The sequence below is a fragment of the Pelophylax lessonae genome (genome assembly GCF_965119305.1).
Source record: "Pelophylax lessonae genome assembly, chromosome: 3".
NCBI classification, from domain to species: domain Eukaryota; kingdom Metazoa; phylum Chordata; class Amphibia; order Anura; family Ranidae; genus Pelophylax; species Pelophylax lessonae.
In genome coordinates, this window is record NC_138770.1 from 436171708 (window position 1) to 436188717 (window position 17010).

Here is a 17010-nt window from a genome sequence, read left to right on the forward strand (position 1 = left end):
AACACTATCTAGACCCAATGAATCACACACTGAGCACATTGAGCAGACCTAACTCACAGATTCTGCTCTCTGGTATGCAGAAAGCAATATAGATTTGCCTACTGCTCCTCTGATAGGCAGACAGAGCCAAAAATGATACTCTCTCACTAGCACTAGGAGGGTGCTATATATATATATATATATATATATATTCAACTTTCTGTTATAGAACATAACCAATAAAATCTAATTTCTTTGTAAATTTAGGCCAAAAAGGTATTTTGCTACATGTTGCAAGTGCACATTGCATTTTTGGGACATTTTACTATCGGGGACACTTGTATAGTTCTGACTGTGACCGGGATACAGACCCAGATAGATACTAAACTAGTAATGGTGGTGATCAGCGACTTCTAGTGTGACTGTGATAATGTGGTGTGGGCAGTCAAGGACTGGTGCTAACTGACACAGGCAGGGAGAGTTGCTAACTGACTTTAACTGACACAATCTAATATTGCTAGTGAGTGACATTAATACAGTGAACAGTGATAATACTGTATGTTGTCACTGTACTAATGGGTGACAGAGGTGATCAGAAGGGCAATAAAAGGGTTAACTGGGTGCCTAACAAGTGTACGTGTGCTTATTTTACTCACTTACAGCCTGGTTGGCTTTTCTTACAGATTTCAGCTCTGAATAGTAAGTGGAATCAGGTGAAAAAACCAGCCAGATCTGAGTTGTGTTTAGTGTTGAGCAAACACGGACTGTATTATTCGTGTTCGTACCGAATAATTGGATTTTTTGTACCCGAACACGGACACGGACACTTTACTGTATGTTCGGGTAAAAATCCGTGTTCGGTCGTTTTATTTCCGGGTTTTGCATGCTTTGGCGCTCTTTTCATGGCGGGCTTTCAACAGCCAATCAACAATCGTTTAACTGGTGTGCCTTAAGCCATCCCAGCCATGCCTGCAAATGTCTCAGTAGCTGTGATTGGCCGTCTGAAGCATGTGACCAAGTCTTTATAAGTTCGAGGCAGCCGCAGCGGCGTCATTATGCTGCTTAGATTCAGGGACAGAGCACACATCAACGTGCTGGCTGCTGATTAGGGAAAGATAGGCAGGAAAAAACCATTTGTGTCCGGATAGAATTGAGGGACAGGTCGGAGTGTTTAGGCAGGGCGAGTTGTAGGCATTTTAGGGATAGAGTCTGCTGAATTATAGGGTCAGTGTCTTCTACAAACTACAATCGATATTGCTGTGTGGGGGGTGGGGTCTGCACTCAATCCTGATCTACGATCTCTTCTCAATCCTGTTAGGGACAGAGTCTGCTGAATTTTAGGGAAACTGTGTTCTACAAACTACAATCGATATTGCTGTGTGGTGTGGGATTGGAGATAGGCAGGTGTCAGTGATCCACATCCATTTTTCTGTGTGTGAGCTGCAGTGAACACAATCTTTTTGGGCTGCAGTGAACACAATCTTTTTGGGCTGCAGTGAACACAATCTTTTTGGGCTGCAGTGAACACAATCTTTTTGGGCTGCAGTGAACACAATCTTTTTGGGCTGCAGTGAACACAATCTTTTTGGGCTGCAGTGAACACAATCTTTTTGGGGTGCAGTGAACAAAATCTTTTTGGGGTGCAGTGAACACAATCCTTTTTGGTGTGCAGTGAACACAATCTTTGTGGGGTGCAGTGAACAAAATCCTTTGTGGGGTGCAGTGAACACAATCTTTTTGGGGTGCAGTGAACAAAATCCTTTTTGGGGTGCAGTGAACAACATCCTTTTTGGGGTGCAGTGAACACAATCTTTTTGGGGTGCAGTGAACAAAATCCTTTGTGGGGTGCAGTGAACACAATCTTTTTGGGGTGCAGTGAACACAATCTTTTTGGGGTGGAGTGAACAACATCCTTTTTGGGGTGCAGTGAACAAAATCCTTTTTGGGGTGCAGTGAACAAAATCATTTTTGGGGTGCAGTGAACACAATCTTTTTGGGGTGCAGTGAACACAATCTTTGTGGGGTGCAGTGAACACAATCTTTTTGGGGTGGAGTGAACAACATCCTTTTTGGGGTGCAGTGAACAACATCCTTTTTGGGGTGCAGTGAACACAATCTTTTTGGGGTGCAGTGAACACAATCTTTGTGGGGTACAGTGAACAGAATCTTTGTGGGGTGCAGTGAACACAATCTTTGGGGGGTACAGTGAACACAATCTTTGTGAGGTGCAGTGAACACAATCTTTGTGGGGTGCAGTGAACACAATCATTGTGGGGTGCAGTGAACTCAATCTTTGTGGGGTACAGTGAACACAATCTCATACTTCTGAAGGTTTGAGGGTGCTGCCTGTTCCATACTCCCCCTACTCCTCATCTAGCCTTTTAGGGGTACAAACAATAGTAATTGGGGCCTAGTGTGGTTGTGTACGTGTGATATACATACACTTTTTTGGGATCATATTTTCTATTCCGCTATTTAATCAAAAACCTTTGGGGATCAGTTAAATTGGGGGATAGTCTGTGTTGGTACGTGTGAGAGAGATCCACCTTTCCAAGTTGTTGGGGTTCATCTCATACTTCTGAAGGTTTGAGGGTGCTGCCTGTTCCATACTCCCCCTACTCCTAGCCTTTTAGGGGTACAAACAATAGTAATTGGGGCCTAGTGTGGTTGTGTACGTGTGATATACATACACTTTTTTGGGATCATATTTTCTATTCCGCTATTTAATCAAAAACCTTTGGGGATCAGTTAAATTGGGGGATAGTCTGTGTTGGTACGTGTGAGAGAGATCCACCTTTCCAAGTTGTTGGGGTTCATCTCATACTTCTGAAGGTTTGAGGGTGCTGCCTGTTCCATACTCCCCCCTACTCCTAGCCTTTTAGGGGTACAAACAATAGTAATTGGGGCCTAGTGTGGTTGTGTACGTGTGATATACATACACTTTTTTGGGATCATATTTTCTATTCCGCTATTTAATCAAAAACCTTTGGGGATCAGTTAAATTGGGGGATAGTCTGTGTTGGTACGTGTGAGAGAGATCCACCTTTCCAAGTTGTTGGGGTTCATCTCATACTTCTGAAGGTTTGAGGGTGCTGCCTGTTCCATACTCCCCCTACTCCTAGCCTTTTAGGGGTACAAACAATAGTAATTGGGGCCTAGTGTGGTTGTGTACGTGTGATATACATACACTTTTTTGGGATCATATTTTCTATTCCGCTATTTAATCAAAAACCTTTGGGGATCAGTTAAATTGGGGGATAGTCTGTGTTGGTACGTGTGAGAGAGATCCACCTTTCCAAGTTGTTGGGGTTCATCTCATACTTCTGAAGGTTTGAGGGTGCTGCCTGTTCCATACTCCCCCTACTCCTAGCCTTTTAGGGGTACAAACAATAGTAATTGGGGCCTAGTGTGGTTGTGTACGTGTGATATACATACACTTTTTTGGGATCATATTTTCTATTCCGCTATTTAATCAAAAACCTTTGGGGATCAGTTAAATTGGGGGATAGTCTGTGTTGGTACGTGTGAGAGAGATCCACCTTTCCAAGTTGTTGGGGTTCATCTCATACTTCTGAAGGTTTGAGGGTGCTGCCTGTTCCATACTCCCCCTACTCCTAGCCTTTTAGGGGTACAAACAATAGTAATTGGGGCCTAGTGTGGTTGTGTACGTGTGATATACATACACTTTTTTGGGATCATATTTTCTATTCCGCTATTTAATCAAAAACCTTTGGGGATCAGTTAAATTGGGGGATAGTCTGTGTTGGTACGTGTGAGAGAGATCCACCTTTCCAAGTTGTTGGGGTTCATCTCATACTTCTGAAGGTTTGAGGGTGCTGCCTGTTCCATACTCCCCCTACTCCTAGCCTTTTAGGGGTACAAACAATAGTAATTGGGGCCTAGTGTGGTTGTGTACGTGTGATATACATACACTTTTTTGGGATCATATTTTCTATTCCGCTATTTAATCAAAAACCTTTGGGGATCAGTTAAATTGGGGGATAGTCTGTGTTGGTACGTGTGAGAGAGATCCACCTTTCCAAGTTGTTGGGGTTCATCTCATACTTCTGAAGGTTTGAGGGTGCTGCCTGTTCCATACTCCCCCTACTCCTAGCCTTTTAGGGGTACAAACAATAGTAATTGGGGCCTAGTGTGGTTGTGTACGTGTGATATACATACACTTTTTTGGGATCATATTTTCTATTCCGCTATTTAATCAAAAACCTTTGGGGATCAGTTAAATTGGGGGATAGTCTGTGTTGGTACGTGTGAGAGAGATCCACCTTTCCAAGTTGTTGGGGTTCATCTCATACTTCTGAAGGTTTGAGGGTGCTGCCTGTTCCATACTCCCCCTACTCCTAGCCTTTTAGGGGTACAAACAATAGTAATTGGGGCCTAGTGTGGTTGTGTACGTGTGATATACATACACTTTTTTGGGATCATATTTTCTATTCCGCTATTTAATCAAAAACCTTTGGGGATCAGTTAAATTGGGGGATAGTCTGTGTTGGTACGTGTGAGAGAGATCCACCTTTCCAAGTTGTTGGGGTTCATCTCATACTTCTGAAGGTTTGAGGGTGCTGCCTGTTCCATACTCCCCCTACTCCTAGCCTTTTAGGGGTACAAACAATAGTAATTGGGGCCTAGTGTGGTTGTGTACGTGTGATATACATACACTTTTTTGGGATCATATTTTCTATTCCGCTATTTAATCAAAAACCTTTGGGGATCAGTTAAATTGGGGGATAGTCTGTGTTGGTACGTGTGAGAGAGATCCACCTTTCCAAGTTGTTGGGGTTCATCTCATACTTCTGAAGGTTTGAGGGTGCTGCCTGTTCCATACTCCCCCTACTCCTAGCCTTTTAGGGGTACAAACAATAGTAATTGGGGCCTAGTGTGGTTGTGTACGTGTGATATACATACACTTTTTTGGGATCATATTTTCTATTCCGCTATTTAATCAAAAACCTTTGGGGATCAGTTAAATTGGGGGATAGTCTGTGTTGGTACGTGTGAGAGAGATCCACCTTTCCAAGTTGTTGGGGTTCATCTCATACTTCTGAAGGTTTGAGGGTGCTGCCTGTTCCATACTCCCCCTACTCCTAGCCTTTTAGGGGTACAAACAATAGTAATTGGGGCCTAGTGTGGTTGTGTACGTGTGATATACATACACTTTTTTGGGATCATATTTTCTATTCCGCTATTTAATCAAAAACCTTTGGGGATCAGTTAAATTGGGGGATAGTCTGTGTTGGTACGTGTGAGAGAGATCCACCTTTCCAAGTTGTTGGGGTTCATCTCATACTTCTGAAGGTTTGAGGGTGCTGCCTGTTCCATACTCCCCCTACTCCTAGCCTTTTAGGGGTACAAACAATAGTAATTGGGGCCTAGTGTGGTTGTGTACGTGTGATATACATACACTTTTTTGGGATCATATTTTCTATTCCGCTATTTAATCAAAAACCTTTGGGGATCAGTTAAATTGGGGGATAGTCTGTGTTGGTACGTGTGAGAGAGATCCACCTTTCCAAGTTGTTGGGGTTCATCTCATACTTCTGAAGGTTTGAGGGTGCTGCCTGTTCCATACTCCCCCTACTCCTAGCCTTTTAGGGGTACAAACAATAGTAATTGGGGCCTAGTGTGGTTGTGTACGTGTGATATACATACACTTTTTTTGGATCATATTTTCTATTCCGCTATTTAATCAAAAACCTTTGGGGATCAGTTAAATTGGGGGATAGTCTGTGTTGGTACGTGTGAGAGAGATCCACCTTTCCAAGTTGTTGGGGTTCATCTCATACTTCTGAAGGTTTGAGGGTGCTGCCTGTTCCATACTCCCCCTACTCCTAGCCTTTTAGGGGTACAAACAATAGTAATTGGGGCCTAGTGTGGTTGTGTACGTGTGATATACATACACTTTTTTGGGATCATATTTTCTATTCCGCTATTTAATCAAAAACCTTTGGGGATCAGTTAAATTGGGGGATAGTCTGTGTTGGTACGTGTGAGAGAGATCCACCTTTCCAAGTTGTTGGGGTTCATCTCATACTTCTGAAGGTTTGAGGGTGCTGCCTGTTCCATACTCCCCCTACTCCTCATCTAGCCTTTTAGGGGTACAAACAATAGTAATTGGGGCCCAGTGTGGTTGTGTACGTGTGATATACATACACTTTTTTGGGATCATATTTTCTATTCCGCTATTTAATCAAAAACCTTTGGGGATCAGTTAAATTGGGGGATAGTCTGTGTCGGTACGTGTGAGAGAGATCCACCTTTCCAAGTTGTTGGGGTTCATCTCATACTTCTGAAGGTTTGAGGGTGCTGCCTGTTCCATACCCCCCCTACTCCTCATCTAGCCTTTTAGGGGTACAAACAATAGTAATTGGGGCCTAGTGTGGTTGTGTACGTGTGATATACATACACTTTTTTTGGATCATATTTTCTATTCCGCTATTTAATCAAAAACCTTTGGGGATCAGTTAAATTGGGGGATAGTCTGTGTCGGTACGTGTGAGAGAGATCCACCTTTCCAAGTTGTTGGGGTTCATCTCATACTTCTGAAGGTTTGAGGGTGCTGCCTGTTCCATACCCCCCCTACTCCTCATCTAGCCTTTTAGGGGTACAAACAATAGTAATTGGGGCCTAGTGTGGTTGTGTACGTGCGAGATACATACACTTTTTTTGATCATATTTCCTATTCCGCTATTCAATAAAAACCTTTGAGGATCAATTGAATTGCGGGATAGTCTGTGTCGGTACGTGTGAGAGAGATCCACCTTTCCAAGTTGTTGGGGTTCATCTCATACTTCTGAAGGTTTGAGGGTGCTGCCTGTTCCATACTCCCCCTACTCCTCATCTAGCCTTTTAGGGGTACAAACAATAGTAATTGGGGCCCAGTGTGGTTGTGTACGTGTGATATACATACACTTTTTTTGGATCATATTTTCTATTCCGCTATTTAATTTAACTGGGCCTCCATGCGAGACCTGTGTGCCTTGTTGCGCTGTTTTGAGTACTCCACCAACATGGCCAGTGGCAATGACGCCGTTCTCAGCTTAACTATCCCACTTCTATGCCTCCTTGAAAAAACAATTCGGGCGATGATGGAAGAGGATGTGGCACAGGATGAGGAGGAGGAGGAGGATGAAGAGGTAACATTTCCAAGGCTTTCAGGGCAGTCATTCGCAAGGGGCTCCGAGGGTGGGTTCCTGCACACGCAAACGCCAGGGACGCAATTGTCCAGCAGGGGCACAGTTCTGGAGGATGAGGAGGATGAGGAGGAGGAGGAGCTGGAGGAGGAGATGGAACCATGTTCACAGCAGGGTGGCACCCAGGCCAGCTCATGGCCATCACTGGTGCGTGGCTGGGGGGATACAGAGGACACGGACGATACACCTCCCACAGAGGACAGCCTTTCGTTGCCTCTGGGCAGCCTGGCACACATGAGCGATTACATGCTGCAGTGTCTCCACAACGACCGCCGAGTTGCCCACATTCTAACTTGTGCTGATTACTGGGTGGCCACGCTGCTGGATCCCCGTTACAAGGACAACGTACCGTCCTTAATTCACTCACTGGAGCGCGATCGCAAGATGCGCGAGTACAAGCGCACGCTGGTAGACGCCATGCTGCTGGCATTCCCATCTGACAGCGGGGCCACAGTGGAAGCACAAGGCAGAGGAGGAGGAGGAGGAGGTCGCCAACGCAACCAGGGCACCGCCAGCACCTCAGAAGGCAGGGTTAGCATGGCCGAAATGTGGAAAAGCTTTGTCAGCACGCCACAACAAACAGCAGCACCAGCAGCTCAGATGGAACGTCTTAGCAGGAGGCAGCATTTTACCAACATGGTGGAGCAGTATGTGTGCACACGCCTACATGTAGTGAATGACGGGTCTGCCCCTTCAACTTCTGGGTCTCCAAATTGGGCACATGGCTTGAGCTTGCCCTTTACGCCTTGGAGGTGCTGGCGTGCCCTGCAGCCAGTGTATTATCTGAACGGGTATTTAGCACGGCTGGGGGCGTTATAACAGACAAGCGCAGCCGCCTGTCCAGAGACAATGTGGACAAGCTCACGTTCATTAAAATGAACCAGGCATGGATCCCACGGGACTTTTCCGTACCTTATGCAGAATAGCAATGGATACCGACCTTACCCACCCATTGTTCCATTTTTGCTCTTTCTCACTCTTTTGGGGTGTACCCTCATTTAAAATTTTTGAAAAGAAGCAGTGTTGGCTACCTCGTCCTCCTCCTCAGGGCCAGATTAATGTAGGGGCTATTGGAGCTGCAGCTCCAGGCCCCTACCTTTTATATAGGCCCCGGGTTGGCCATATTCACTGTTACCGCTCTTCTGTCACTTGTAAACACAGAAGTCTGGCTTCTATGCTCGCTTCCCCAGGCAGCACCCTCAGAACCTCCCCACACAGCGTGAAGGCCGGACAAGGAGGGACAGTTGGCGATGCATGGATGTGTTTATGGGCTTCAGAGACAGCATCCCATGTTGAATTAGGCATGCATGGCTGCACCCTTCCTCCTCTGGGTGCATGGCAAGGCACGGCCCTTAAGGCCCTTCAAAATCCTCAGCACCAAGCCCATGATGCTGTTAATCCGGCCCTGGTCCTCCTCCACCGCCGCTTCCACCTACACCGCCCATAGGTGTGCGCAGCCTATTGCATTAAGGTGTGCACCCCAAAGTTGAAATACACATGCATGTGTTTGCCAGCAGGGAGAGTAATGTATCGGGGCCATGTACCTGTAGGCAAGGAGAAATAGAGCAGAGCAGGTCCCAGGGAGATCTTTCCCATCTCCTCACTGGCAATGCTATGTGCCCTAGGTGATTAGGGTGTGCCCAGGCACACCCAGCACACCCTGTGCGCACGCCTATGTCACCGCCACATCCACCACCACCTCAACCTCCCTCCTACTCCATATGGGCCTCGTCCTTCAGAGATGAAGAAGAACATTGTTTTATTTTTCTGTTTTTTTTTTGTTGTTTTAAGTTATTTCCCTATCCACATTTGTTTGCAGAGCACTTGCCATGCTCTTAATTACGTTTTGCTGCCATTTGCAGCACTCTAGCCCTTTCCTTTGGTGTTTTAGAGCCATTTTAGTGCCTTAAAGTTCGGGTCCCCATTGACTTCAATGGGGTTCGGTGTCCGGGAAAAGTTCGGTAAAAGTCCGGGACACGGACCCGGACTTTTTTTTAAAGTTCGGCCGAACCCGTCGAACACGGACATCTAGGTGTTCGCTCAACCCTAGTTGTGTTTACTAACTGTAAGGAAAGGCACATTCTGCTGTGCCTACTGTTCTACAGTCTGCTACCAGCGCAAGCCTCACCTGCCAGTACCAGCCTGCTTCAGTCTGCCATCCTTCAGCTGTCTACCACCCCATCTGCTTTACTGAAGTCTACTAACAACCTCTCCTGCCTAGGGTGGATACCAGCTCGGCTACTGGCAAGACCTACAGGCACTCGTCTGGAAGACGTCAACGTATGATGAAACGTGTGGGGTGGAGCAACATGCTGACATCACCGCAATTGTGTGACCCTGGAAGGACGGGCTGTGTTTTACATGCTGGCCGGCGTGTTTTTCCTTAAAGTGATTTTAAGTTGTAAACCATGTAACAGCAATCTTAAAAATATTTAATAAAAAGTGTTAACGTTTTTACACTATGTGGAGCTCTTTGTGTTTTTGTCTTTATGATGGTACCGTTTTAGATATCAGTGTAAGGAGCTATGAGAGGTCCCTGGACTACATAAAGGCCCCGGCTGGGTATTAAGCCAAAAGCGCCATTGACCTCCTGATAGGAGGTCAATAAGAGCTTATAAGCTAGTATTTCAGCCTTTGGTGGTGGTGGTGTTACCTGAGTTTACTTTAGGGTGACGGACAGCAAAGTTTTTCTCTATCAAAGACCCCTTTTTTTATCACTTGTGGACTGATTTGATATTATTGATTCATTATGGACATTCACTATTAGCTCAACTCTTATATACTGTATTTTGCTACAGGCAATCGTGCCACTCTGCACTCTTGCGCCTTCTGTTCACACTACCAGAGTCAGAGGTGTAGGAGAGGCCTTCCTCATCATTTCAGGCTCTGCTACCAGGTACGTGATACTAACACACAGAGGTCTGTGCTGTGATTGGCCACAGCAATCAGCAGGTTCACAATCAAAACCATTGGCTGTGAGCCTGTGAGCCTGATGAACTCGGCACGCGTGTAAACCAAGAAGTTCCCCTGTTACGTACAGGTATACAGGGGAATGACAAAGCTGCAGGCCAGAAGTAATAGTTAAACTGCTGGTCGGCAGGTGGTTAATTTAGTGTGTTTTGCAGCTAAGCTGTAACCAGCCTGAACTCTGTTTACATTTTTCTGGACTCTGCTGGTTGTCCTATGCTCAGTTCGTTAATTGCTTATGCCTTATAGTTAAGGATTTTCCAGTGTGGAAAATAATATTTGAATGTTTGCCGAACCCAAGCGATCTTTGAGGTCTATGTTCAGAGACATTGTTTGAGGGGAATTTTAATATTTAGAGCACCTTTCTAGAGGGTTATCTTCCCCCTCATGGACTTCTTCCTGGGGGGGGGGGGGGATGTCTGCCTGCAGTGTTCTTTATTTGGGCCTTATTTCAGTCAGGAACACATGTTGGAAGCTCAAGATTTTAGCTGCCCTGCTGGATTGTATATCGGCGAGCTAGGCTAAACAATGGATGTCTTACAGGGTTGTAGATCTGTCTGGCTACTCTCACAGGGCGCTAATACCAAGAGGCTCATATTAAAGGGACTGCAATTAGCAAAATACCTTCCCTATTTTTGTTCATTGATTATGCACCAGTTAGTTCTCAATAATTTATGTTTTGCAGCAATTTCTTTAAAAATAAGCAAATAAAGGATTGGTTAAAGGGCTCCAGTGGCCAATCAAGGCACTCTCAATGGAAAGATTCACCTGGAGTATGGGTCTAATTTGAGTTGTGCTCTAAAGTCTGCAAAGTTAAGCCCTAATAACAATGCATACCCTACCATGCATCCCAATACTCATAGCACAATGCACCCCCAATATACACACCCATGCACACCAATATATACAGCACCATATACCCTGACAAACACAGCACCATACATTTCAATGCATGCAGGTCCATGCACCTACAGTAAATAATCACAGCATCATGAATTCCAATACACACTGCACTATACACCCCAATGCACACAACACCGCACAGCACAATACACACAGCACCTATACCCTAATACACATAACACATCCATTACAGAAATCTTATACCCCAGCATACACTGTCGCGTGCTGCTGTGTTCTCCCCAGACCATTTTTACCAGGAGCTGCACCCAGCTGATCCTGCCAGCCACCCAGCTGCTTTGGCAGCTAACAGCTGTGCATCCTGATGCATGTTGTTCATTTGTTTCTGTTATTCTTCATCTTCTTGTCTCAAGTGATCCACACCGTATGAATAAAGAACTGACAGCATTTAATGTAGGTTGCTCAGGGCCTATTTTTTAAATGGTTAGGTTTAGTGCCAAGGTTAAATGTTAGGGTCAGGTTAAGTGTTTGGGTTCAGATATAGGTAAAGGATAGATATTAGTTAGGAAGGGTATATGTTTTATTAGGGGTTGGGTTAAGTGGTAGGGTTAAGGATAAGCGTTAAGGCAAATTGTAAAGGTTAAGCTTTAATTGGTTGGTCTTGTTGTTGATCAAAATATACTACAGTTGGTTAAGGGTTAGGGTTAATTGTTAAAGCAAACACTTCCTGAGAGATGCATAGGGTTGACATTGCCAATTCCCTACTAAAATTGCTAGTTGTCTGGCTACCGTAGTTCACTAAACAATTTGGTTTAACAAGGTTTGAGTTACTGATCTGAAACAAGTCAGAAGAAAGTCATACCGGCTCATATGTATGCGTGTTCCTTGTAAGGGATGCAAAGTATTAATGCTAGCAGGTAGATATGAAAGCAAGGACATTAGCATTTGCAGAATGAAAGTTTAAATTACAGCCTCCATGTTTCTCTCAGGAAAGGTTAAGAAGCTACTTACGGGAATTTACATTTCTGTATTTTATTTCTCATGTGTTACCTTTTTATTTTTTTTACCTTTATGCATAGCTGCAAGGTTTTGAAATGAAAGCAGGATGTACACTGTTTTTATCAATCGTGAATTTGCCTATTGGATATAAGGCACGATATGTCCACATGCATAGGGTCAATTACTGGTGCTAATTGTAACAATCAATAGATTCACAGCAAAGATATCAAGTTTTTATGAGTCAACCACAATGTCTATGTAACTCCATCATAGTCCTTGGCTCTTGAAAATAAATTCTGCTTTTATTGAAAATAGAAATATTTATTTTCCCTCTTTTACCTACTTCTGATATAAAGTGTAATAATTGCTGCTGAGAATTTCTTAAAGTGGTTCTAAAGGTACAGTATGTAGGCAGGTTAAAATGGGAGCATGAATGGTTACTGATGGAAAACCAAACAAACAATGTCAACATAAAAAAAAAAGAAATATAAAAAAAGAAGGTATAAATAAATAAAAAATAAATAAATAATAATAAGGCTCCAGTCACACCTGAGCGTATCGATTTACTGGCGTTTTTCAGTCTTTTTTTAAAGCTTTTATGCAGCTTTTTACAAGATTTTTTAAAGTGTTTTACAAGTGTATTACAAGCGTTTTACAGCTTCAGGCATTTTTGTTTAGCCAATAGGAAGGAGTGTGAGAGAAAATTAGGGGTGGAGAGCTGCAATTTGAGCATTTTATGAGCGTTTTACAAGTGTTTTTCTGCTCAAGTCAGGCATTTCTATTGAAGTCTATGGGGCCAAAAATGTTTGTAATCTGCCAAAAAGAAGCTCATGTACTTTTTGAGCTTCAGGCGACAGAATGCTCATATTTGAACAGGAGCCATTGAAATTAATGAAATTTTGCTTGTTGGGCATTTTGGAGCTTCAGAGCTGAGCGTTTTACAAGCTGAAAATCGCTCAGGTGTTGAACAGGGCCTTATAAAGATGATAAAAATAAATAAACACAAAAAAGCTACGTAAACCTCAAAAAGCAAAAGGTGTGTTACATGATTTGTGAAAGAATAAAATAAAAATGCAATAGAAATTGAACAGAAAACACAGGTAATAAGGAAAATAGATTCAATATTAAGAAATATAAAAATAAAAATAGATCATCAATAGAATAAAAAATACAAGATAAAACAGAAAAATGAAAAAAATAAAAATAAAAAAGCCAAAGTGGCCAGGCTAATCATATCAAGGAAACCATGATAGACCTGGAGGGGGAACACGGGTGGCACCAAATTTACACTGTATGAAAAGAGCCTGTGTATTTTGCACTTTCACAGGTGCTTAACTAAAAATGTTTCAGTAAAGGTGTTTTGTAGTACACCAATATATACTCTTGTCTAGGGTATTATACCTGGTGACAGCAGCTACTTAGGAAATGCCCGGTATTCTATAGCAGTGTTTCTCAACTCCGGTCCTCAGGGCACACTAACAGGCCAGGTTTGCAAGAAAACTGAAAAACATCACAGGTGATATAATTTGCTGCTCAGTGATTGCAGTATTCTAGTCTGCATCTCCCCAAGGTAATACTTAAAACCTGGCCTGTTAGTGTGCCCTGAGGACCGGAGTTGAAAAACCCTGTTCTAAAGCACAAAAATTGATTGTATTCAATGATTGTGCTAATAAATCAATTGAAAAATCACAAGGACAAACACCAGTCCCCAAACCACAACTAAAGTTGGAAATTAAAAAAAAGTTTTCTCAACGGGATCTTCAAAAAGAAAATGTGAAGGCATTATGTGAATCTCTTCAAACTAAAACTACACAAAATCTTGTGTAAAAAACAAATCTAAAAAATTATATTGATCTGCAAGTGTGACCACCTTATCACCCTACCCCCCCCCCCCCCTTACAGGTCAGCTGCTCATGATGCCATTGTCGATGCATGGGATACACCCCTTGGGCTACTTGCACTGGCTGCGGTTTACTTCTATATTATTACATGGAAGGGATGGAGGAACCTGCCCATCTCAGTTCCGATGGATTACCAACATCTCGGATACCTGCGGTTGCTTCCCCTCCACTACTGCTAAGGTTCCGAGCCCACCTGCTCTGCTCACCTCTGACATCGGTCAGGAAGCATCTCGGTTGGCCTCCCCCACAGAACCTGGGGTCAAGCAGCCGACCACAGCATTTATGACAGGAGGAACACCCATTCAGGACTCAGCTCAGTCTTCCTCCTGTCTGCAGAACTCTGATACCACTTCTGTTGCTGGTCTGTTGGCACCTACAGGTGCACTTTTCATTGATCCTGGAAACTTCTCCTGCTATCACCTTATCTGAATTCCTAGAATCCCCTCAGCCTTCTACTTTCCATCTGGAAAAGTTGATTAAGATTTCCTGGAGCACCGTTTTGTTTGGCAGCAGTAAGGAGGAGCGCCCAAGCTCTCCCGAGGCTGTCATGTCGCTGCCCTGGGTTCCTGAGGAAGTAGTGGCTCCAGTATCTTCTGCATCCACCTCTAGGGAAGACTGGCCACTGCAAAGAACACACCATCCAGAGAATGCATGTCTCCCTTGAGGGACAGTGCCCCTAGGCCAAACTTTTATTCAGGTTGTCTTGGTTACAAAGGTACTTTGATGCATATGTCTTTGACAAATATGGGTATACGTTCCCATATGTGCCTTAAGAACTCTTCAGACAGCTTGAGGAGGAAAGACTGAAGCTATATAGCCGAGCTGTCTGGCAGAAGCTCTGTGTTCTGCGGCACTTCTGAGAATCCCACTGTCAGAACAAATTTATTGAGGCCCGGTTTTATCAGATCTACAAGGGCTGGAATCCTGGTAGGAATATCTATATGAATTAGGTGGAGTTAGTTAAGCTGAACTATGCATGACTTGTTTTCCACTAACTCACAGAGACTCACCCGGTAACGGGAGAAAAGGTCTAGCTTCAAGATCCCAACTTATGTTTAAAGTTTGCAGGATTGTTATAAGGTTTTTAAAAAAGTATGCCATTGGTTGTACTGCCTGTGAAGTTTGCATGTTTTTTTCTGTCTATATAACTGTTCATTATTTATGTGTAATTTATTATGTGATGTGCTGTTACTGGTTTTAGTTAGTCACAGCCAGGGAGGCATGTGAAAAGAGAAGGGCGAGTGTAGGCAGGTTGAAATTTGTGTGTAGTTAGTTGTTCAGTATGGGTACGTCACTCTCCTGCGAGCCAATAGGGGGCGAGCGCACGACGCCGGAGGCGCTACCACCCCCACTCGTTCACTGTGGTCCCGGCACGTGTGACCGGCGGACCCGTTGTCCGCCGGTCACTTGCGATCGTCCGTTACAGAGGGAGAAAGGCAGGCGGCTAATGTAAACAAAGCCGCCTGTCATTCTCCCTTGTGTAACAGAAGAGATCATACGGTCCTGCTATGTAGCATCGTAGATCTCTGCTGTTACATGAAAAGCCACATCCCTGCACAGTAAGAAGCACGCCCCTAGGGACACACTTAGCCACTGCATCACTAATAAAGTTAACCCCTTCCCTGCCAGTGTCATTTTTACAGTAAGAGTGCATATGTATAGCACTGATTACTGTAGTAATGTCACTGGTACCCCCAAAAGTGTCAAAAATGTCAGTCAAGGGTCTGATCTGTCCGCCGCAATGTTGCAGTCCCGCAAAAAAAAAAACGCAGATCGCTGCCATTACTCGTTAAAAAAAAAACAATAAAAATTACAAAAATCTTTCCCTTTGTTAGTAAACGCAATAACTTTTGCGCAAACCAATCATACGCTTGTTGTGATTTTTTTTTTACATATGTAGCAGAAAACAAATTAGCCTAAAATGTTAACAAATTTAGATTTTTACATTTTTTTGGGGAATTTCATATAAAAAAATGTGAAAAATATTGTTATTTTTGCAAAATTGTCGCTCTTTTTTTGTTGATAGCGCATGATCAAAAAATTGCACAGGTGATCAAATACCACCAAAAGAAAGCTCTGTTTGTGGGAAAAAAAGGACATCAATTTCATTTGGGTACAGCGTCGCACGACCGCGCAATTGTCCGTTAAAGTCACGCAGTGCCGCCCCGCCCCTCTGGTTTTTGGATCTGGAGGTTGTTGCCTTCCGGTACTGCTTGCTACAAACTGAGGTAAGATTAGATTGGGTCTAGGATAATGGCTGAGGGATGGCCCCCTAGTGGCGTGCTGAGGTATAAAAAATTTTTTTTGTATTAACCTGATAATGAATTTTCTGCCTAGCCTGCTCCTGCATAGTGCACCATTACCTATTAGTGAAGGCTAATACCATTGGGCGGCAACTGTCAGAGGACTACAGAGAAAATAATTTTACGGTAAATTCTATTTTTTCAGGAGAAGAAAATCGTTTGTTTACAATGCAGGGTAATTTTTATAACATTAAATTACACAATGGTTGATTTGGCCTAGAAGTTATATTTAAAATCAGTGTTACACTAAAGCAGAAACAGAAGTTGTCCACGTCCATCCCAACTTCTCCCCAACATTACAGATGCCACTCACTTGACTGACGTTTGGCCAATCCAGATGCCAGAGAGTATTCCTTTTTTTCTCATCCTCACAATACCCTCACACGCATAGACTACATTTTCACCAATGATAAGCTGCTGCCCTTTGCAATCCACCCCAAACTCCACGACATAGCAATTTCGGACCATGCCCCAGTGTCGGTCTTTGCCACTCCATCGTCGCCAGGGACCTGGCGTTTCCCTTCCTTTCTGGCCAAGGAGCCGGGCATCTGGGCCCTCGTCAAAGATACCTGGTCAGATTTTTTAGCCCACAACGCCACGCCGGACTATTCGCCTATTTTGCTCTGGGAGGCGGGTAAAGCAGTCCTCCGAGGCCGCATAATCTGTTACACCTCGGCTTTCAAAAATAATGTAGCCTCGGCTTTCCAGACCGCCAGTGACTCTCTGAGAACGGCTCAGGCTACACAAAATCATTCCAATACCCCTGCTAACAGAGAAAAATGGCGTGTGGCG